The sequence below is a fragment of the Megalopta genalis genome, chromosome 4 (genome assembly GCF_051020955.1).
Source record: "Megalopta genalis isolate 19385.01 chromosome 4, iyMegGena1_principal, whole genome shotgun sequence".
Classification (NCBI taxonomy): domain Eukaryota; kingdom Metazoa; phylum Arthropoda; class Insecta; order Hymenoptera; family Halictidae; genus Megalopta; species Megalopta genalis.
The window spans coordinates 29451839-29475210 of record NC_135016.1 but is presented as its reverse complement, the minus strand read 5'-3'; the positions used below and the strand labels follow the sequence as shown (position 1 = coordinate 29475210).

Genomic DNA, 23372 nt, shown 5'->3' with positions numbered 1-23372 from the left:
AGACGAAGAATGAGAATTATTGAAAGTGAAAGCGAAGATTCGTTGTAAGACTTAGATGAATGGCGTAATGTCACGGAAGAATTACATATTTCAGATAGAATACCTTTTAGCGTATTGCCACGGGTCATTGGACCACAAGTTCCTACAAATATTGAACAGCCGATACAATATTTTAAATTATTTTCCACGGACGAATTGGTAAATGAAATTATAAAGGAAACCAATGATTGCGCAGAAAATGTTCTAAGCTTGAAAGAAATATCTAGTAACTCTATTTGGGGCAAGGTGAATACTGTGACACTTGTCCAAGTAAACCCAGAATGCACATGGGAGATTGTTACCAAAGGTATCACACTATGGTGAATTACAAAATTAAAAATTAATCTTTTATTTACAATAGGAAAATGTATACTTATAAAATAAATAAAATATATCAAATGCATTCGCAAGGACGTTTAATCTTTTCCACTCAAAATAAGACTGCTGGTAGGCAGTACTCGAGAAACGCGCGGAGCGCTAGGGGTTAATTATTCGTTGCATTATGCAGCAAACGTGCTGTACTATACAGATATTTTTTTATATATATGTTATATCATATGATATCTTACGCCTAACGTTGAGAAACTGAAGGTAATATCGGAAAACGAGGAAATGAAACGCTACGCATAATCTAACTGTCGCAAGGGGCAAGGGGTAAGGAGAATCGATCGCCCGCTCCACCTAGCCTCTTCCAATTTTTTTTGGATTCCAGACTTTTCATTATTATTGGTTAAGTTGCGCACTGAACGAGAGACGCGATTAGATGGAGCGGGCGATCGATTCCCCTTGATCCTCGCGTCGATTACAGTAATATGTCTCTCTAATTGACGCACAGATTGTCCACAAAAATGGAATAATTTAAGGAGAAGAGAGACGATTATTCGATCCTTGCGGTTCATTTTTATAGTCACGAATTGTCAACAACTATAAAAACGAGCCGCAAGGCTCGAATAATGGTATCTCATCTTCCCAAATTGCCCATTTTTGTGCACAATCTGAGCGTCAGTTAGGGAGACATTATTGTAGCTTGCGGGTCTTCTCGTTTACCAATAGAAAGTTCTCGAATGAATTCCCATATTTTGGCAAATTGTTTTCGAACGTTTGCGCATTTGGCAACGCAAGTTTCCATTCGTGTTATTGCACTTTTCGCAACAATCTAGAGATTCTAGAACAATCTCAGTTCCCCTATGAAAACGTAGATCTGCAGAGACATCCGCAGTCTAAACGCAATCCATATGAGTACAATACCTCTCCAACTGTAGGACTGACAATGAGTGTATCCACCTCGGGCGTTCAATGATGATCATGTTTGTCGGAAAAGGTTCGAGGCGACGTCGTAACAGGTGACATAGCACGCGCCGTTTCCGCGTCCCGGCGCATATTTCTCTCATAAGTTTGCATTCTCGGAAACCGTCGCGTACATAAAAAAAACTCTCCGATCGCATGCGTAACATCACTAATCATTAGGCCGCGAGTATGGCATAGCCGGACATTAGTTTTACCGCGGTTTAACGCGGTCTTCGTTCGCCTCTTTCCTCGGCGAAACTGCTCGTTCGGGTAACAAGTTTCCACTTAAATCCTGGCCGGATAAAGCGGATCATCGAATCGAAATTTGCATAAACATTCGCGGACTACCGATTAGGCGGGTCTCGGCATCGCGTTTACTTCGACTCGAACGTTGGAGTCGATGGTAAATATTTGCCTCGGCGGCTTTGCCCTAAATCTGCTCATCTTATCCGATGTTTGAAAAAAATTCACTAATTGGAAAAAATAACAAAAACATTTTTAAGTATCCATTGTACTATACATATATTTGAAAAACATTTAAACGTGTAAACATTTAGCTCGTTGATCATTCATTTTGAAAGTCCTTCGCCAGTAGACAAAGAAATGTTCGATAAATTCGGCAAATATTGGTAAATCGTATAATTTAGAGAAATTATAAATTGATCTGTCCGTTTACAAAATGCTAATTTAGATAAATAAATATGTTCGTCTAAGGAATTATAGGAACGGTGGTCGAGTCGATGGATGAAGCGTGAAGGGCTACAAAATGGCCGACCGATCAGGCTCTCCAGAGAATTGTGCACTGTTTGCAACGGATCAAGAAAAAAGCTTGTCGATTGGTTCGCTAATTTTCTAAGAAAGAACCGGTGACGTAAGACCGAAGTTCGAAAGGAACCGAAGAAGGCCGGGTTTCTTCTCAATTAGAAAATGGAGAACGTTCGAAGGTCGCTGGCCGAGAAATGGACGCTGTAGAATCGCGAATCTCGGACGCGTTTCACGGTGGTTCGCCTCTGAACATCGATTACTTTCGTCGGCACGGTTGAACGCTTTCGATTGGAAATTGGGGATCGAATAATAGAAGCGCGCGTATGTGTATACACGATATCGGGGCAACATGGCCGCCTTATTGATACGGCCGTTGTACGGCGATAGCCAGAAATTCGAACACTGGCTACTGTTCTCTGCCAACGTGCTAAAGCTTCTCGTTGTAAAACCTCGTTGTTAACAATCGGAACTGTTCCGACACTCGAAGATAACAAGATCCCTCTGTTTTCGAGCCGGAAACGCTTCTAATGAGTATCTAAACGTTGCGAAGCATTAGCAAGCGAAATTGCAACTCGAAGAAAACTTTCGTTTTTAAATCGAATGAAATAGTATAAAATAGTATAAAATCGAAAAACGAAACAGAAAAATTTTGAATAGAAATAGGCCAAATTTGACCGACGACAGTTCCGCGAGAAATCATCGTAGGACGATGACGCTGTTTTTAAATTAAAGCTTGAAACCTCTACATTAAGACACCGATTCTCGATTTTAAGTTCGACGTACCTTCGCCACTGTAACCCTCTAAAAGCGAGGTCACGTTTGCGCAACGAATCGTGACGAAATTAATTAAAAAAAAAAGAAACCTGGCTGCGATTCTTTTTCGCAATGTTACAGCACTTTAAAGTAACTCTTGCATTTTTGCAAAATAATTTCTATAAAAAATTTGTTTCGTTACTAAGACATTTGGGCACATTCTCTTACGATTTCAAAGATTCTTCAAAATTTATTTCAACACAAGAATGATTTTTACGACTCGAGATGACGCTTAACCTGTTGATACCGAGGGTTGAAGACATATTTTTCGAAACCAGAGAATGTCAGGAAACGTTCTTCTCGTAGATTGTACATCTTCGAACGCATAATCGTATAAAAATTGAAGAAACAGGTAGGTACTCGTGCAAATAATACGTTAAACATTTTCAATCCTGTGCGATTCTTCCGTCGCCTGCGTGGATCGGTCTCGATCCTTCGGAAGATCGCAGCGATTTAGAGCCGATTGGCGGAAACACGCGAAAGACACTGGACCACGTTAACAAGATGAATTATTTATACTAAACCGAGCGCGGTTTATGATTAATGCATCGCCTCTAGTTAGCCGGATTTGTATCGTTATTTATGGAGATTTGAATCGGCAATGAAACATTAGATTAGAATAAACGCGATGTACGTAGAGGCAGACGAACGCCGAGGGAGGTAAATAATAAACGAGGCAGAGCTCGCTGCAAAGTGCCGTGTGATATAAGAGCGCGAAAGGTTTGCGACAACGCCGAAGACAACCGAGCGGTCGAATCGGTTGTAACCGGGGCAACCCCCTATGGTGACCAAAAGGGTAGGGCCGGAGATAGAAACGGGTGCGGCAGGCAATCATAGATACTGTTCCATTTAGCTTAGCCTCCTGTGTTTATTCGATCTAAGCGTGACCTAATCCCGGCGTTCTCTATTAGACCTGCAGTCGTAAAAAGATTATCAGCCGGCCGATAAGAAAATCAGAAAAATGCACCGCTTCGTTTTCGACGAAATCTGTGCCGTCGGGAGTGCGCGAGGAGACCCGGTCGGTCCGATCTTATCTAACATAACACTGTCCGAATGAGTTTTCTTTTTAGTCGAATATCTTATTCGAATAACAATTGTTCTGTAAATATTAATCATTCATTCATTCGGCATATCGATTCTTCTATCTATTCAGTCGAATAACGATTGTAAAATTATTCGAATAATAATGCGAACAATTGTTAACAGCCTTCGTTGCATCAACGTAACGTTAGAGGAATATATGTACTTATACGAACACATATATGCATTCAGGATCGGTTCAGTTTTAACTAGGTAATCTGATCTAGGGGTGCATCTTCTTTAGGTCTTCTTTGGCAATTTTTAAAAAGAGACCAGAGGAGTATTTTACATTGGCTTTTCGTGCGTAATTTTAATAGTACTTGGAGTAGAACATATATTTCTTTCAAGTGAAAATATTTTCAATTCTCCGAGTTACGATTTTTGTTGTTGACCGACGTCCGTGATTAATTCCGTTATTTTTGCGAACTGAAAAAATCCTTCTACGGCTTGCGGTTACTATTTCGCAAGAAATTTACACGAAACGTTAAAGAATTATTTATCTAAGATAATTATCCGAATGAAGTCGCATATATGTTATTCGAATAACGATTATCTCCGTCGTAAACATTTATGCGAATAATTCTTTATTCTAAAAATCTTATTTTCATTAAAAAAATGGATCTATTAATAAGTATTCAAAGTCGTGCGAATCGAAATGAATTATTTTGAGCGAATACGCACACATTTAATCTTTTCTGTTTATCAGAGAGATTAGGTGACGCCTGTGCACGAAGTTTCTGGAGCGAATTCCTGGGTAATTTCGGTCGTTGGGAAACAGCCGTCGGAATTCTATCACGGCAAGATATAAAAGATTAATGGAACCGCGCTAGAGCTCTTGTGTAGCAATAACGGCGCACAACCGCTGCGCCGGTTTGATTTGAATCGGCGTGGGTTGTCGCGTGAAAACAAAGAATATTTCAGCCACCTTTGACTGCTTCCGATAAAGCTCTTCGACCTCGCGCGGCGCTCACTTCCTTGCTTTTTGTTAATCGGTTGCCTATCGGGCTGCCGCGGTTACCCAGGAACGCAATCGATCACTATATCACAGGCGTGGTGTGTCTCGTAAATAAAAAGGAGCCTGTGCGGGCAAGGTCTCTTGCGTAACTATTGGATTATTTTCTCTCTTTTGAATTCGTTAAGTTACAAAAACGAATCTTCATATGTATATAGAACAGAGTGCTCTTTGTCTTTAGGTGACATTTTTGGTTTCGTCTTTGTGAATAGTCTTCAGTCTCCTGGAGCAATCAGGAGAGTAAAGACGGTCCTTCCTCGTACATCAAATTAATAAACTAAAAGGGATAAGTTTAATTCACTGCGTTTTACTTTTATTTATCTACCCATTTCCAATAGTAACTATAGCCAAAACACAAATCTTTTGCGGACACAAAATTGATTCATCAACCGGTGGTCGTTGTCTTCAATGTATCTTGAAGAGGATGTATTAGTCTTTTTAGAATAAAACCTGTATACAATAAATCATATTATTCTTAACGCATGATAAAGATTCGTATCATGTCAACGTAAAAATTCATTTCTTTTTTTCTACCATTTTTAGAATTTTTTATTTTATCTTTATATATTTATCTTTACTATTCTTCTTTCATTTTATACAATTTTTGATTTTGCCTTCGTACATTCATCCTTTTTATTTTTATCTCATTTTTTTACAATGCTTTAATTTTTCATTTTATTTTTGTATATTTATCTTTTCTATCTGACGATTCATGCTCCGCGTTAATATGTACTTTTAATTTAATCCGACGTGTATTTGTTAAAATATCAAACTTTTTAGCTTTAAGATAAGAGGATGGGGGGAGGGGCACAGTGCGCCCTTTGTCTTACCGAATCATTTTATTTAATATTTTTGGGTCATATTCCACGTGGAACCATTTAGCTATTCTTCTGATTCGGGGCTTCAGGTAGATGGTGTCTGAAGGTTGCGTTGTCAGGGATGCTACCCCGATTGATCACAATCGCACGGCCATCGAAGCTCATCTCGAGAATTCTCGTACAGCACATTCGCTTCCACGAGTTCTTGCATTAGGCGCATAGGACACGTCGAAGGTCGAATGACATGGTCACCGCAAAATATTGATAGAAAAAACCAATGTGACGCAACAACACCCGAACCGGAAACATTACGCCGAAATCGACGCAGTGAGATTATGGAATCATAGTGCCTTAAATAGATTATCGAGACTTTTCCCGGTATTTTTTCTCTCTTCTTTTTTTTTTCATTTCCGATAACAGCTAATTTACGCACAGGATGGTCATCGCATTGTTCCGTCGTGTGTCATCGTCTCGCGTTCGACATTCGTGAAAAACACGATCGTCGAATCCTTCGATCGCAACAATCGCGAGCAGCGCGAGTTTGCCGTCGAGATAAGCGATCGTCGTCAGGATTAGATCGGAAAGAGATTAATTATTGGGTAATTATTCGGAACAGGGACCTAAACACTGATTTTCTAAAAATACATTTCTAATCTAATATAAGAGCTGTTCATCTTCGAGCGTTACTTTTCAATTTCGCGACATTTAAATTTGTTGCGACGAGATACATATTTGCGAATTCCATTGCGCAACGAATTCGACGAATTCAGTCTCCTGGGAACAATTCGATTCCGTGGATAAATGATGAAGCAGATTTTTGTTCCAGTCGGGTAACTAATTCGTCGCCATATTTACGGAGAATAATCGAAAGCGCACAACGTCTGACGATAAGATAACTTCTGAAAGGAGAATAGAACGATACGGTTTCTCACGGCGCGGCGGCGCTGTATCGCCAGACCGGATTTTATAGGTATCATAATAACAGCTACGAATCGTGACCGCAGCATTGACTGCCGAATGACACGGTTGTTCGTGGGCAATCACCTTTCTTCCATGATTCCTCGATAGACGCCTGCAACTGGACTGCCGATTTAATCGCAGAATCTCGAGTACGTGAAATTTTATTATACAGGGTGGTCTACGCAATTGTTTCAGGTCGTAAATGTAATAAGAAATATGCATTTGCATTTAAAAAAATTGTTAACACTTTATCGTCCGGTCGTGGTTGAGGCTGCCACTCAGTAAGGACTGGCTTAGTCGCGCGCGCATTTGCTCCCAGTACCGGCTAAATTTTCGCTATTCATTGTGTTGTGCTTATTCCTTTAAAAATAATAATAAATAATAATAATTATTATAATTATAATTCATAAGGATATGGGGAGGTCAGCATACAGGAGGTCAGCTACTAACAAAACAGTAAAGAAGCGAAAACCGTCGATAGCTAAAAGTCGATTAATAGGCTATCGGTCGATAAGCATTGGCAATCGAAAAGCCGATTAATAGGCTAGCGATCGATAAACATTGGCAATCGAAAAGCCGATAAATAGGCTAGCGGTCGATAAAGTGTTAATTGTTAATTAATTGCAATTGTTAATTGCGCATGCACTGAGGCACTTAACACTTAGCCAACCGAACGGGGAAATCTCCCCGTTTTAAATTCAGTCGATTGACGACCGAATGGACGATTAATGAAAAATTAAGAAGGATCGCTTCATTTTATTAAGATTTGCAAGAGAAGAAGTAATCGATGCCATATAAGTTTGCTTCGTAATTTTTGTTTAATCGAATGAAATATTTTAATTTTATGCAAATTTTTGAGGTTTCTAGCGCGGTCGTAGAAGTGTTAAAAAATATCTACGGACCTATCCGTGGGGATGCGGTGCTCGTCGAGCTATTTATCTTCCACCTTTGGTATTTCTCCGTAAATAATAACGGAGTTGCGACCGGAAACTATTGCGTAGACCACCCTGTATAGTTGCAAACGACGCAGCATATTCTTATATTTCTTATAAAGCAGGTTTCTCGACCGCTCCCAGTAGAAATGTGCGTTAGAAAAGGCATTAAATTACCTTGAACGCCCTTCAAAAACCAAAGTATTTAAGTCAATAAATGAAATGATCTGCTTATATAAAAAAAATATACAGTTCCATTGAGATGAACCATGATCACCTTGAAATCTCGGAAGCACGTCCACCCAAAAAAATTTGCGACTATTTTAGCATTAATTTAACATTTAGCACTGATTTAACCTCGCCGAAATGAGGTAACGTAGATTTGAAACATATTTTGGAACGAACTTTAGTTTAGAGAAGAATTGAATGCGTTAGTTCAAATTGGACACCCTATACACAAAATGTCGATAGGTTAAGAAATCGTTCGTTGTCACGACACTTTTGAACAAGACCGTTTTAAATAGACTTCAGACACCCCCCCCCCCAAAAAAAAACCGACCGTGAAAGATCTGTAAAATAGTAAAAAGTTCGTCGACGCACGCTGAAAAAAAAAGTTCGATCTTTCATTGGGCGGAGCGAGATCGCGCTTTCTTCGTTAGTAGGCGTTCTCGTAGACACTTTCGGTACTTTTAAGCATTCCGAGCGATATTAAAGAGTCGTAAGTTTGTGAACTTGGGAAACATATTGCCGCGTGGGTGAAAGGAATCAGTTGGTTAACGGAAACTTCCGATTTAATAATAGATGCTGAAACAACGCCACGCCCCCTTTCTCCGAGTAGAGAATTATACCGCCTATAAAGACTTTCTTCCCGTTAGAACGAACTACTGCTGGGTAAATTAAAAACTAACCAACCGAATGAAAGAAGTTCTCGTCGCATATATCGACGATGTTGGTCAGTCGGACGAACTGCTAAAGGAAGTTGCTGTCTAAAGCCGCGTGCCCCGCCCTATGAGTAAACGTGTTCCGTAGAAACAACCAAAGATTACGGAGTTAACGCGTTTAACACTCGTTTCAGTTAATTTTCGATCGAATCGCATAATTTACGGAGACTGATCGAAGCGGAGGACACCGAATCCATCCATTTCACTCGATGGGCGTGTCCGAAACCAGGCATCGCGTTTGAAGTCACTGTCGAACGATCGCAGAACAAAAACAGCGTTGTATAAACAGCATTTTTTAAACAGCGATGTTTGAACAACGTTTTTTAACCGTTTGACTGCTGAGGAGCGCTATCGCGTTCTTCTTATGTTGTGCTAAAAATTCGAAGAGCGCGATAGCGCTCCTGTTTTTTTTATGCCAAGACTGCGGAGAGCGTAACAACGTTGCTCTAGATCATTAGAATTTGTGCTTATTACTAATTTTATTCGCAAAATTAATTAAAACAAATTTATGTAAATAAGTGGTATTTTTTAATTTTTCTTGTTGCAAAGCGATACAAGTGAGTTTATTGTACGAAAAGTGTTTTACATTTTTTCCCGTACACGCGCAATCAGTGCCGCAGTTTTGGCATATGTCCGAAGAAATACGTCAGCAGCCAAACGGTTAAACAGCGTTCTTTAACCCCTTAATGCACAATTTAAAAAAAAAAAACCGACCAAAAAAAATCAATTTTTTTATCTAAAAAAATACATATTTGGACCTTAATTTCAATCAATATTTAAAAAAAATGCAAAAATTACTAAAAATTCAATAAAAATAGTGGATAGATAATTATAGTGAATATTGAATCGCATTGCAGATCGAATTTTGTACCCATCGTACTGTTTTTCATATATTCGAATCTGAACATTTTAGCGACATATAGTGCGACGCCGACCGTATATATACGGGTCTGCACATTTTGGCCGGTTTTGCACGCCCGTGTTAATACGTTTCTGCGCGTTAAGGGGTTAAAACTGTCAAACAAGGCGTGCGAACGTCGAACGAAAGATGAACGTCGAGGAAAGCAACGGCGACATTCGAGCCCTAAGAGTCAAGAGTTCCATTTCACATTTCGATAAGCGCGTTTGTTGGGCCTTGCGAAGCGTAATGCGGCTGGCATTTCTTTGAAACGCAATCTGCGAACAGAGCAAACGTCTCATTCAGCTTATCGAGTTTCGCTTTTTATGCGAACTTGTATCGGCGTCAGGATGTTAGGTACTGTTCGATCACGTTCGCTACCATTGTATGCTTAAACAGTCTCCGTAGTCATAATTATCTCGCTGCACGTTCTGCAAATTGACATCACTGCAGAACCCTTTCGAGATACAGAAACAAATACGATAGTATTCTACGATAGTAATATTATATGTATATATATTGTGGTATAGTAGTCAGAAGTATGGTAATCAATAAAATTGTTATATTTTTTACTACTATGATATTGCAACTTCGACTGGCACAGCAACAATCTCAAAGAGTTTACGAAATAAATTTATTTTACAAACTAATTGAAACGTTAAATTGCACGACATTGATACCTTCTTCAATGTTGTCATATAATGTGCATTCTACGATAGTAATATTATATGTATTTATGTATCTGGTAGTAGTCAAAAGTATGGTAATCAATAACATTATTATATTTTTTACTACTATGATATTGTAACTTTGACTGGCACAGCAACAATCTCAAAGAGTTTACGAAATAAATTTATTTTACAAACAAATTGAAACGTTAAATTGCACGACATTGATACCTTCTTCAACGTTGTCATATAATGTGCATTCTACGATAGTAATATTATATGTATGTATGTATGTACCTGGTAGTAGTCAGAAGTATGGTAATCAATAAAATTGTTATATTTTTTACTACTATGATATTGTAACTTTGACTGGCACAGCAACAATCTCAAAGAGTTTTCGAAATAAATTTATTTTACAAACAAATAGAAACGTTAAATTGCACGACATTGATATCTTTTTCAACATTGTCATATAATGTGCATTTGAATAAAATTAGGAAAATATAATAGATCAGCGTGAAAATGAATTTTCAAATCTGAACAAATAATTCTGTCAGCTATGTATAGATGATACGGCAGTCAAAGTATTAATAGACGAACGTAATTTTCTTTTGATTTTATAAACGAGATTCCTATATTCGCATAATCAATCTCTGTCTATTCGTCATTGCTGGTTCCGCTGAATCAAGAACAGTGCATTTACATCCTGCATTCCATCATTTTTCAGTACTTAAAACCAGAGTTGAGTATATTTTATTCGAATATAGCGAATCAAATTGTATTCGATGAATTTATTTAAAAGATCATTCGAATAAAATTGTATTCTACTTCTATTTATATTATATTCTTAGATTATTCTTCTATTTATATTGTTGAAATTTTAGCCTCGAACAAAAATTAATCTATAGTTTACTTAGTAAGATATCTTCAGTTAAGATATCGGTTTACATTTCGCCGGCTCCGTCAGCGGGCAGCGACGGTGATGTAAACTGTATATATTAGATGCCGCGATACATCATCGCCGGTATCTTTTGATATACATCGTGCCCTGACTGTTTGAGGGTCCCAGCGTCACGTATACAATGTAAAACGCGACAACTAAAACGTCTCTGATTGGTGGACACGACGAACCCAAAAAGAGTATAAAAGAAGCGTTTCTTCTTACCGGACTCTTAGTAGAGTTTGGTCGTTAGATCGGTTTCGCTCATATACCTTCTCTCAATAAAGGAATAAAATAAAGTCCTTTTAACACGTTCCCTGCCGCGTGGGGCGTATACGCCCCACGCTGAACTTTCCGTTCAAGCCATTTGGTATTATCATTGTAAAATGAAGAATTTTTTAAAAATTCATTATGCAGTCAATTATGGACATCTTAATACTATTGCTGATGCCCTCATTTAATCGTGGGGCGTATACGCCCCACGCGGCGTGATGGACAATTTTTCTTTACTGTAACTTGTTTTAACTGCATTTCTCTTATTCCGATCAGTCATTTATTCGCGTGTCGTTGACACAATACTTACTGCTTCACTGAAGCTGGGATTGATTTATAGTTCTATAGTACTGTAAAAGTTGTAACATTCTGCGATAGTTGTGTGGATAAACCACACTTATGTTTGCCATGTTTTAACAAAGTTCATCGTAACATCCCTTTGTAATCGCATACAAACTTGAATTTAACTATAATGTTATATTTTAAACTAATATAGGCATGATAACAAAAATTATATGTGAGGATGCAACTCGCTTGGCATAATAATGATCAGCCAGGTATTTGTTAAAGTAATTCCTAGAAAAATAAATTTATTGGTTTGCTGTGTTATGCATGTTAAACTATACAACCTTTCCTTGATAATTATGATTTTTGCACTATTTTAATTATTGTAAAGCATACGCCAGAAACAAAATAATACAAATGTAAAGCGTGGGGCGCATACGCCCCACGCGGCTTGAACGGAAAGTCTTCAAAAAACGGTCTGGCAGGGAACGTGTTAAGCAAAGAATTAGAATCATATTCATTTTCATTCCATAATCCCAACATATATTTATATTATATCTTACTTCTCGGGATATCCTAATTAATTGCACCTGAAAAAGTCATTCCGAAGCCAATAGTTGCAAGTGTAACGTGCAGAAAGCGAAGCAGCCGAATTCTAAAAATGGCTCAGAAAATCTGTGAATTCTTCGGGTGACCTTGCACTCGCTATTCTTCTTTTCGTAATCCGGGAAAGTCGGCAGCCGACGCGTCGCGTTAATTATCAACGACTCATCGACGCGATAGCTCAAGTGCTCTCACGGTCGCGTCATAACGCACACGAGCATCCGCGAACACGACGAAACGATAAACGGACATTAGTACGCGTGCACTGCGAAAGTAACGGAGTAAACGGCACAAGTTGACGATTCAGCGTTAGAGGAACGGGCAGCCACGCGATTGCGCAATCCCATAGCTATCTGTATTCGAGAGCGTTTATCGTGTGTCCCCGGCCGACTGATTAATTTCTCGGAGCTAATGATGCCAGCAGTCGAGCCTCTGCAAACAAACGTAGTTCGGGTACGCCGGGACTCGGCGATTTGGAAAATCGCTTTTCGGTTTCGTTTGCTTTCTAGACAACGCTGCGCGAGCTAATATAACATGTTTATAAATGTTTATTCGTTTAACAATCGGGCCCTTAGTTGACAAGCGGTGCAAATCCCATTTCTTAGTATTCTGAAAATTGGGCATCTGTGTAATAATACTTTATAACAAATTCAGAACCATTTCCGTTATACAGAATTTTAATAAATTTAAGACAACTTAAAAATGTTAAATAGCTATAATAAATTTAATTTCGAATTACAAAACAGGGATGATCGATCCATATACATGTTCTTTCAAACAATCTCGATCGATCCTTAGACACTTATTGCTTTTCCGACAGGTATAAAACAATTATTCTTAACGTATGACTGCATTATGCTAAAAAAATTATTGATATATTATTATTACATAAATGTATTGAGCATAAAAATGATTAATATATTATTACTGCGTAAATGTATCGAGCATAAAAATTATGTTGCATAAATGTTACTATGCATAAAATATACGATTTGATATTGATATACGATTATTCATAACAATCGCCATCCTAATAAGCATTCTTTTGGGAAGAAATATGTATTAGGTCTACCGGAAAGTTCTGTCTGATAATGTCATTGCAAATTTCAATAGATATGCACATATTCATTTGAGACACATATTTTTGAAATATGTTGCTCACAAATTGCCATCACGTTGGCAAGAGGTCATAAGTAACGACGGAAATTATATTGTACAATAAATATTACTAAATTTATGAAAAATCCATTATTTCCTTTCATTTCTCAAACGGACAGAACTTTCCGATAGACCTAATATTTATAATTGCAATTTAGTTACGATCGTGCAGTCCAATTATGATACATTCGATACAACATCATCTCTATCTCTGCTCGAACAATTTTGGACTGTTTCGGCAGCGATAAAGAAGAAGAAGGAACTCTCTTCGATTCGTTCAATTGACGTAATGCTGCAAAACTGCTAGACCAATGTGTCAATTTCGCCGTTCGTCTTTATCTCGCATAGTCGAATTATACTTCATGTATATTCTTTTTCTTCATATATATTTAAGTTTCTTTTTTTCTCTCTTAATTCTAAGTTTTTGTATTCTATCCGTCCTTCTATGACTGTTACATTATTATTACTTTCCGACGATGATAATGAATAGATCAAATACAAAATAGCACACACACACATTTATACAATTTTAGAGTAATATTGTATTACTGAGGACCCTGTTAGAATGATTAAGAACAGAAATAAATGACTATATAGTTTCTACATTTTGTAATTAACACGTTCCGTGCCGAGCTTTTTTTACTCGAATCTTCACACTTTGATATTTTACTAAAACTTGATGTATTACGTGCAATTATTAATTCTCGTACACATAACAACGTAACAAAAACTTATCAACGCCCATTCTTGCGGTGGAAATTGATTCTTCGGTTCTAAATTTCTTGTAAACAATTTGTTCAGTTCACTAAGTAAACATGCAAGCGTGTACCATCGATGGTACACGTGGCACGGAACGTGTTAATGAAAATAATGTTTATTTTGCATAAGAAACGGACAGAACTTTCCGGTAAACCTAATACATATACATGTATCGCGATATACTCATATCGCGATAGACACCGCTAGCGAATTGAACCGATGTAAAGAAATGTCTCCCTAATTGACGCACAGATTGTGCACAAAAATGGACAATTTGGGAATAGAAGACACGATTATTCGAGCCTTGCGGCTCGTTTTTTTATAGTTGTCGACAATTTATAGCTATAAAAATGAACCGCAAGGATCGAACAATCGTATCTCCTCTTCCCAAATTGTCCATTTTTGTGGACAATCTGAGCGTCAATTAGAGAGACATTACTGTAGTCCGCGCAGCGTGCGTCGAGCGGAACCGCTTAACGCGGTGTTTTTCCGCGTTTTTCCGCGGAACGGAGGTCGGCTAATGGCGAAGAAGGAAGCGAACCTAATCGATCCCCTCCCCCCGATAAGTATACATTTTCCTGACCGCGAAAGCGTAAAAATACCCTTACAAACAACGGTACCTCGGAGCATCCAGCGATGACGCGGATCCGACGCGGCGTTTGCGTCAAGCCCTGTTTCCACCTACACTGTTTCACCCGGTTTCATCGTTTTCCTTTCTTTTCCGTCCTCAGAACCAGTCGGATTTCCGAGGATTCGAAGGCAGACGTTTATGGTCGCGCGGTGAAGTACGTATAAGCGAACGGGGAATCGGGATCGGCACCCACAGTGTTCTTTAGGAAATAAGTTACGCAAAGAGCGGGATAGGCAACGGGTGCGCGGGTGTTCCGTACGGGTTACCTTGAAATCACCAACACAATTACTTCACCGACAATGTTTTCATCGACACGATTTCAGCGACGATGTTCTCATCGACGCGATTTCAGCGACACGATTTCAGCGACACCGCATTTCACCGCCGACATCGTTTATACACCAACACGTTCAAATCACCGACAAATGTTTACGTCGACTCTCGCGTTTCACCGCAAATGTTATTATCGACGCTTCGTGTATAAGAAATGTATAATTGGATAAATGATATGCTCTTATATTAGTACTTTGTTAATTAACATTTTTATTAATTGTCGTACATTAAACGTCGATTTTAACAAAGGTAAAGCAACTTAAGCTGACGCTTGTACATACAAAATCTATGTTTCTTAACGTTAATTAGTCGATTATTATAAATTACTACATATTTCTATATAACTATTAATTATTTCGTTAGTTGTAAATTGAAATTATAACGATACATTCTTTGCTAATGCTTTAAGGGAATTCATCTCTGTGTAAATTTCATACCATAAATTTATTTTATACCATTCAGTTTATACCACAGCTTCATTCACAAAAATCATAACTTCTAAGCTAATCGATATTCGACCAAAATGCCACAATAATTTGTCAAAGAAAATACGAAGATGCATCGGTTTGCATAAAAAAATTATATGATTTCATAACACGATTTATTGTTAGTCGAGCACATACTTAGTAACTTTTGTCCGAGAGAATTGTTATACACATGTGTACAAAATGGAAATAGCACAGGTCGGAGAAACTATCTCGGATTTAAAGTTAAAATTGCTTCGAGAGCAAAGGGTTGCATGTTCCGCAATAGAGAAGCTTGCATTTAATAAACCATTCGAGCAGCGAAGACGAAGAACGTAAGAACCGACGATTACGAGCATGTTAACTTTGTCGTTGCAGATTTGTCCGTCGATGTTCCGAATTATTCCACTAACGGTAGAGTAAAAAGTGGCAAGGGAACGAAAGATATAAAAGCGACGGTGGGTAATAATCGGAGTCGAGAGGGCAACAAGAAGGTCGGACGTCCAACCGATTTCGCGACACGGAGCTGACGGAGAAGCGAGAATTAACCGTGTCAACTCGCTCCTCCGAATCAATTCTCGCCCCCTGCCTCGAAGATTTATGCGCCGATAACCGTAACATTTCATTTACTTAGCAGCCGCACACGCGCGCGCGCGTACACAACTACGTACACGCATACGCGCGGCCGCAGCAAACAGGCAACGCCGTATGATAGAACAAACAATCGTATTAAATCGGGTTCTCGTGTGTTCGTTCCGAGCTTCCAAGGACAGAGTCGACTTTCGAGGAAAATCTAGCCGATGATAACACGTCTCAATCGCGAGCTGTTTTCTGAAAATGTCCAGACTCGATCCGCCGAGCCCCGGAGGCGATTAGTATTGCCACAGAAGTACGCGCGTTGCCGTATGAAAATGGCAGGTCCGAATTTATTAAAATATTTACCGGTTTTACAATCTGTGCTCCGATCGAGGGACCTGTTATTTACAAATTGAATGCTTGTGGAAAACGAAAGGTGAAGAACGGGTGTAGGGGAGATCGGGGCATAGTGAGTGGGGCAACAAAAACTTTACTCAAAACTATAATATAAATATAAATATAAATATAAATATAAATATAAATATAAATATAAATATAAATATAAATATAAATATAAATATAAATATAAATATAAATATAAATATAAATATAAATATAAATATAAATATAAATATAAATATAAATATAAATATAAATATAAATATAAATATAAATATAAATATAAATATAAATATAAATATAAATATAAATATAAATATAAATATAAATATAAATATAAATATAAATATAAATATAAATATAAATATAAATATAAATATAAATATAAATATAAATATAAATATAAATATATAAATATATAAATATATAAATATAATATAAAACTATATTAATAATTACTACTAATAATTATACTAATTATATATGAAAGTTATAACGAAGCAAACGAAGTGTGTAGTGAAAAATAAAAATAAGACTACGACTTCTCCATAGCTGGTGAATTTTAACGTTGAGTCAACGAAACGCGTCCTTCGTGCCGAATTCGCAACTTATTTCTGGTTTCTTGTTTTACCGCGAGGATAACAGTGCGAGATACACAGGGTGGTAAAATTACGACTGCCAATTTTAGATGCACACGATACTTGTTGCAAGTAAACCGCGCAACAAGATGCGTTAACGCACGTGTCTCTCAGGCTCAATATTTTCTGGAGAAAGCCCAGCGTGTTCTTGAAAACGAAAAAAATAACGATGTGTATTCACGTATCAATTCTTCTGTCATATTTGTTTAATTTGCTGTTTGAAAAATGCATAAAGGCTGTAGTCTAATATTTATATACAAAAATAGATATATCTGTTCTTTTATTATTTTTATTATTTAACCACTTCTCTCCCCCCCCCCCCTCTCTCTCCCCCCCCTCTCTCTCTCTCTCTCTCTGCCATGTTATGTCGCGACGCCGATACTGTTCGCATAAGCTCACAGACGAGATAATATCGCGACATAATGCCGCTTGTGCGGTGCCACGGACGTGTATTTCCGCAACCCAATACCGTTCGTGCGGTGCCGCAGACGAGTAAACACGCGTGCTTCATTATCAGATCGAGAGCGTCAATTCGAAAAAGTTTGGTTCCATTGACACAATATACGTGGAAGCAAGTTAAGTGGCCGCAGCAAAAACAGAAGCGCGTGTTTACTCGTCTGCGACACCGCATGAACGGTATTGCGCCGCGGGATAACACGTCCGTGGCATCGCACAAGCGGCATCGCGTCGCGTGATTGTATCTCGTCTGTGATCTTATACGTACGGTATTGGTGTCGCGACATAGCACGTCCATGGCAGCGAAGCGATTAAGTAACAAATCATTGAAATATTTCAAACGATATAAAGAGCTTCGAATAAGAGATCTCCATATAAGCTGAGTGCCATATAAAAGAACCGATACATTTATATTTGAATGCAATTATTTATTGACGCCCGCATTAAATATTTCTAAAATTTGCTAGATACAGACGATAGATGGAAAATTGATTTTTATTCGCATGACGATTGGTCGTCGTTAACACTAAACCTACCGCGGACAAAGTGACCGCTTTCTTATTTTGCAATTATATTATTGGAGCAAGTCTTATAATAAAAACTTTACAAATTCCAAATAAATTCGATCTTGTCACTTTTGTGAAGCAGTGCATGCCAGTTGGTATTACTGCTTGGTAGGTTTAGCGTTCAAGAAAATGCTTCAAAATGCAATGATTAGAAAATGATAATAGTTGTAACAGTTATGGTCTCTGTTTCTAACACGATTCGTTCGATCGACCGCCAGAGCCAGGCCGCGGTAAAAGTAAAGTTAGCAAGTGAAAGTTCCTAATAATCGGTCGACGTCGACGCGGCCTTCGGATTAAGTGATTCGATCATTCCGAACAATGCTGCCACTGACGAATATTAACAATTTTCGTCGATCACGGCCGGACAAAAGGCATCGTTCAACGAGATCGGCAATTCGCACACACCGGCCAGATCCGGCAAACGTGCAGCAGGCACAATGGGCTCCTTATCCCGTTCCCTACGTCCTTCCAGGTGTTTCTTTCGTTCTATACCACCGACGATGGCGTGCGTCAGCGAGAATCCCGGTACTCTATTCAACCTTGCCTCGCGCCGCGATTCGGTCGCAACCTGTAAAGTTTCGAATTCGATACGCGAGCCGCGTGAATAATTAACGAGATCGTTGGTCATCGGTAGCCTCCTCGCGAATCCCCTCTGAGCGAACCGCGAACCTTCCTTCCTGGCTTCTATCCTTTCATTCTCACGGTCAAGGCGACTATGCACTCTGCACTCGAGCAACGCGCGGGCAAACACGACCCGTTCAATTGCTCTTTGTTTCTGCGATTCCTTGATCGTTCTACCGGCGGAACGCTACCAGACGTTAGGCTTCGAACGCGGTCTCCATTCCCTATCGATTCTTTTATCAGAGCCATCGATTCCTCGTTAAACAAGTTAATGCGCTCATTACCGATTTGATTACACTTTAAAACCACACTCGGGTTTCACCTTCGAATAAATTGCACTTTATGCACAGAGTAGCATTTCAGTTTGCGCAATGTCGAATGCAGGAGAAAGCGTACATAACTCCAATGACCGAATTTTGGAGATCTCTAAATTTGGTATTATTCCAACGGTTTCGTAGGTCGATTTATACGCATTTAATAAAGCCGCTGGAGATCGTACTTTCGCATCGCGAGACTATGCGCGTGAATCAATAGAAAAAACTGTGCGTCACAAGGTGGTATAGTATACTAATTATTCGAAGAATTAGTGTTCGAACAACAAATTATCTTAAGATATGCGCAAAAGGTTAAAAACCATAATTATTTTTACGACGAACCGAAGGAAATAAACATTAGAATGCGAGCATTATCAATGAATACTTATTGTTGATGTCGCTGGTGACGTTACTTTTTTTTTAATATTTTCGCGAGAAGTTTTTGCAACGGTTTTCTCGATAAATTCGCAGTAAAATTCGCACTTGTTGATCAATGATTGCGGAAGAAGACTGTTACTTACCGTTTCTTGATTTTTATTTAGATCGCGTTGCCATCGCTTCGCTCCCTTGCTCGCGGTAAAAAACGATAATACTATTGTTGTACGAAGCATGCTCGTTCGATAATCCTAACCACATGTCGTCCGACCAGCTCGCACGAATCCGAATCTATACGTATCGTACATCTATACGAGGATTTTTCAACACATGTGCTACCACTCAAGCTGTAAGTCGAGCTAATAGTAGACCGTGCCCGGTAACATAGTCTATAATCTAAGTGCCGAGTGACCCCGACTCTTTTTAACAAACTTTTCAACAAGCTAAATTAGGCTCGACAGAATATTTATTGACATTTGATAGAAATCCTACGTTGCTATTTATCTCGTGCTGTGTGCGCGTTTAACAGATGTCCCGTTCTTACGTAAGGTCGTTTGACCGCGTCGAAAATGTCAACTGATTTTACAATAGTTCAACAATGTATCAAAGCATGCTTTCCACGGGTATTTTTACCTTCCAGGATCGAATATTAATCACGCGAAACTAATATTTCGACTTCTCCCGGTTGCGAAATTTGAGTTGTTCGTAATTACGAATGTTACAATATTTATTTTATATTTCGAACGATTATTGTCGCATTTGGTGAAATCTTCTTAATCGTTAATCGACGCTGTGATTTTTAGGAGAATAATTGGCATTATGGTAGATCCAACGTACAATTCTAGCTGAACCATTGTATTTTCGCATAAGTGCGAACAAAACGTGAAAAAAGCAAAAGGAAAACAGAAAAGAAGGCAAAACATGAAATGGAAAAAGAATTTTAGGATTGGCGTACTAGTTAAGGATCGAGTGAATTTTATGAACTCATTTCGATGCATAACTTTTTATGGTAACGTTCGTAACGTTTCAAGATTGATTGCAAGCTATTTTGTGTAAAAGAATCTTCAGACATCGTTTTAATTACCACCATCGCTATCGCATTGTACGAGCGACGTGCTAATACAAAAATTCAATATTTAATCAGCAAATCTATTTCGTTCTTAGAATTATTCACAGATCATTAGTAACATCTTCCTCAGCGAACAAGTTAAATTTGAAATTGTTAGCTGATCATTAACCGATTAAACGAAGCGCAGATCGTATTTAAACGTATCCGAACGATTTATTTGGCGTCCCCGACGAGTGTGTCGAACCGCACGGGCGACAGACGAGGGTTAAAATTGCAAGTATCAATTTTAACCAGGATGTCCTTTAAAGAGCAGAAACCCCGGCAACCCTACCGGAGTTAGGTTGTTCCCCTAATTACAATACCGAACGGCGAAGGGGACGAACTCGCTTTCGATAATTACACGCCGTCGGCCGCGATTGACGACCGCGTGTAAACGCGAGGTGTTGCACAGTTGGGTAATTGCTGGCCACGAGGTGGCCACTTAGAAGCGCGTAAAACGACGACCACGTGTCGTTGTTTTCCGATGGAGAGCGACGGCTAATGGTCGGGTGACAATCGGCGGCGTAAACGCCGCGCCGAAGCCGCGGAAACGATTTTTTTTTTCAGACCGGTCGTAATTGGCCGGTTACGTGAGCCCGGCACTCGGGAAACGCGAAGACAATGGTTCGTCGGTTCCCATTGAACGCGCCGGTAACGATAACGCTGTTATTGCATTATGGATCTCAAGGTGAAAATGTAAGCTAATATTTCATGCCATTAGGAACCGGTAAGGCTCGGCATGAAAAATGTAGCAAGCCGGCCGCAGTGGGGGATATAACGTTTCTTCTTCGGGCTTGGCCTTTTGACGATGGTCAAGGTCACCAGCCGGCTAATCATAAGAAACTGAATAAGCCCACGTCATGCATCAACGGCATCAGCGCGCGACTCCGCGTCGGATCCGCGGTGATAGCGGAATGATCGCGTCGAGAAAATAAACGAATACCATAACTGTTTAGAACTAGACCGCCGATGTACTGTACTACAAATTGGTAGATGCGAAACGTCGGACAAATTTGACAAATTTAACCCTCTGCGCTCGATGCCATTTCAACAGTAAATCTAAAATAATTTCTCTGACTTACAGTAATTCCATTTTATAGGACAAAGTGCATTTTATGCATACGAAATTGAGTCTTCTGATTTATGAAACATGATTATTTATAATCTAAACTTTAGTGGGGTCTAAACTTTTAAATTTCAGCGGTGCCTCAGACTCACCACTCGAGTGCAAGGGTTAATGTTGTCCGTGTATTATTTTCGAAACTTACTAAAATGATTAAAGAAAGAGAGGAAGTCCTATTTGGCTCTTATCTGCCGCAATCGATAAAGGACACTTTTATTTTCCGTAAAATAATCTCTGCGTAAGATTATATTAGTTATTAATCGACGATTAGAATTACCTAAAATTTGTTTAGTTACAAATAACCATCGTAATCGACGGAAACAACTTTTAGATATAAACGACCATTATGCTAGATAACGAAAATTGTTTTTCGTTGCGAAGAACGATTATCGACGACGATGTTAATGTTAATTCGCTACAGATAACCATTACGAACGACGAAAATAGTTTATCGTTACGAATAGCTTGCGGATATTTATTCAAAGTAGAAACTGTCTACATCGATAGCAAGAAATAGAAACTAAATAAAAAGATCATTTTGTTTTATATAATTTTATTAGATCGAAAATAATGCAATTACATCTTTAAATTCCTTCAATCTCTCTAGTATTTTAAAGTGAAACTACCCGTTTTTCCCATGAATGCATAAAATCCACGTTCTAGCTATGAATAACCATTACCGATGAACAGAATTTACGTTTGGCAGCCGATAATTGATACCGGCAATTAACGCTTTGTTTTCTCACCTCTGACTGTCGTCAATTATTATTATCATTGCCGGAGTGTGCGCGATTTGTATGTAAAATCGTGGACTGGTAAAAATATTTAAAGACATGAATATGATTTTTCTTTTTTCATCCGGTACATATTATAATTTTTAGTTTACAATTAAGAGTATGCGAATAAAAATCGATTTTCTATCGACGATCTTTTCCCATCAAATTTTCGGGCACTGGAAAAAAATCCGTTCATTTCAAAATTTTCACAAACGAGAATTTGCGAAATCGCGTGCGATCCGAAACATTTGTATCGATTCTCGGAAGCCGTTGAAAACGGTCGCGAACGAATTGAGAAAATCCGTTCGCCGGAATTTTAACGACGTATCGTGCTCTCGAAGTATCGTCGACGGTTTCTCTTTTGCAATTATTTTTTGACAAGTGGCTAACAAGTGGGATAACATTGTTTTCCGCGTAAGCGCGTAAACATTTTTGCCGATGTTCGTGCCGGTGCATATGACCGGAAACGTAGAAACAAATCCGTTGCGCGTGACTATGCATTCGCACGCTGTAAATCGATTTCTACGTTTGCAAACTTGTTTCGTAATAAATATGTATGCATCACGACGGTGGTTCGTAAGCAGTCATTTTTATCGTTCCCGTGTTTTTATTGTTCCATACTGCATACGAAAATCCCTATCCTTTAGCCAATTAATCCCAATTAATCCTCCTTCGGAGATCACGAAATTTTCGGTTCCTTTATGATCAAATTACAGTCCAATATCTCTCTGTTTAATTCCAACCCGTTTAGCTTTCATTAT

At 38.7% G+C, this 23372-nt stretch overlaps 1 protein-coding gene across 3 annotated transcripts in view; it reads right to left on the bottom strand.

Moving 5' to 3' along the window:
* The window catches only part of ATP8B (ATPase phospholipid transporting 8B), a 150313-nt gene that overhangs the window by 115528 nt on the left and 11413 nt on the right, over nucleotides 1-23372 (bottom strand). The window contains exon 1 of one of the 3 annotated variants that reach the window (XM_076520900.1): nucleotides 19751-19900. The exons of the other annotated variants lie outside the window; for them this stretch is intronic. The gene's annotated coding sequence lies outside the window, so the exon portion shown is untranslated. Of the gene's footprint in view, nucleotides 1-19750; nucleotides 19901-23372 lie in introns of those variants that run through there. 3 annotated transcript variants of the gene reach the window in all.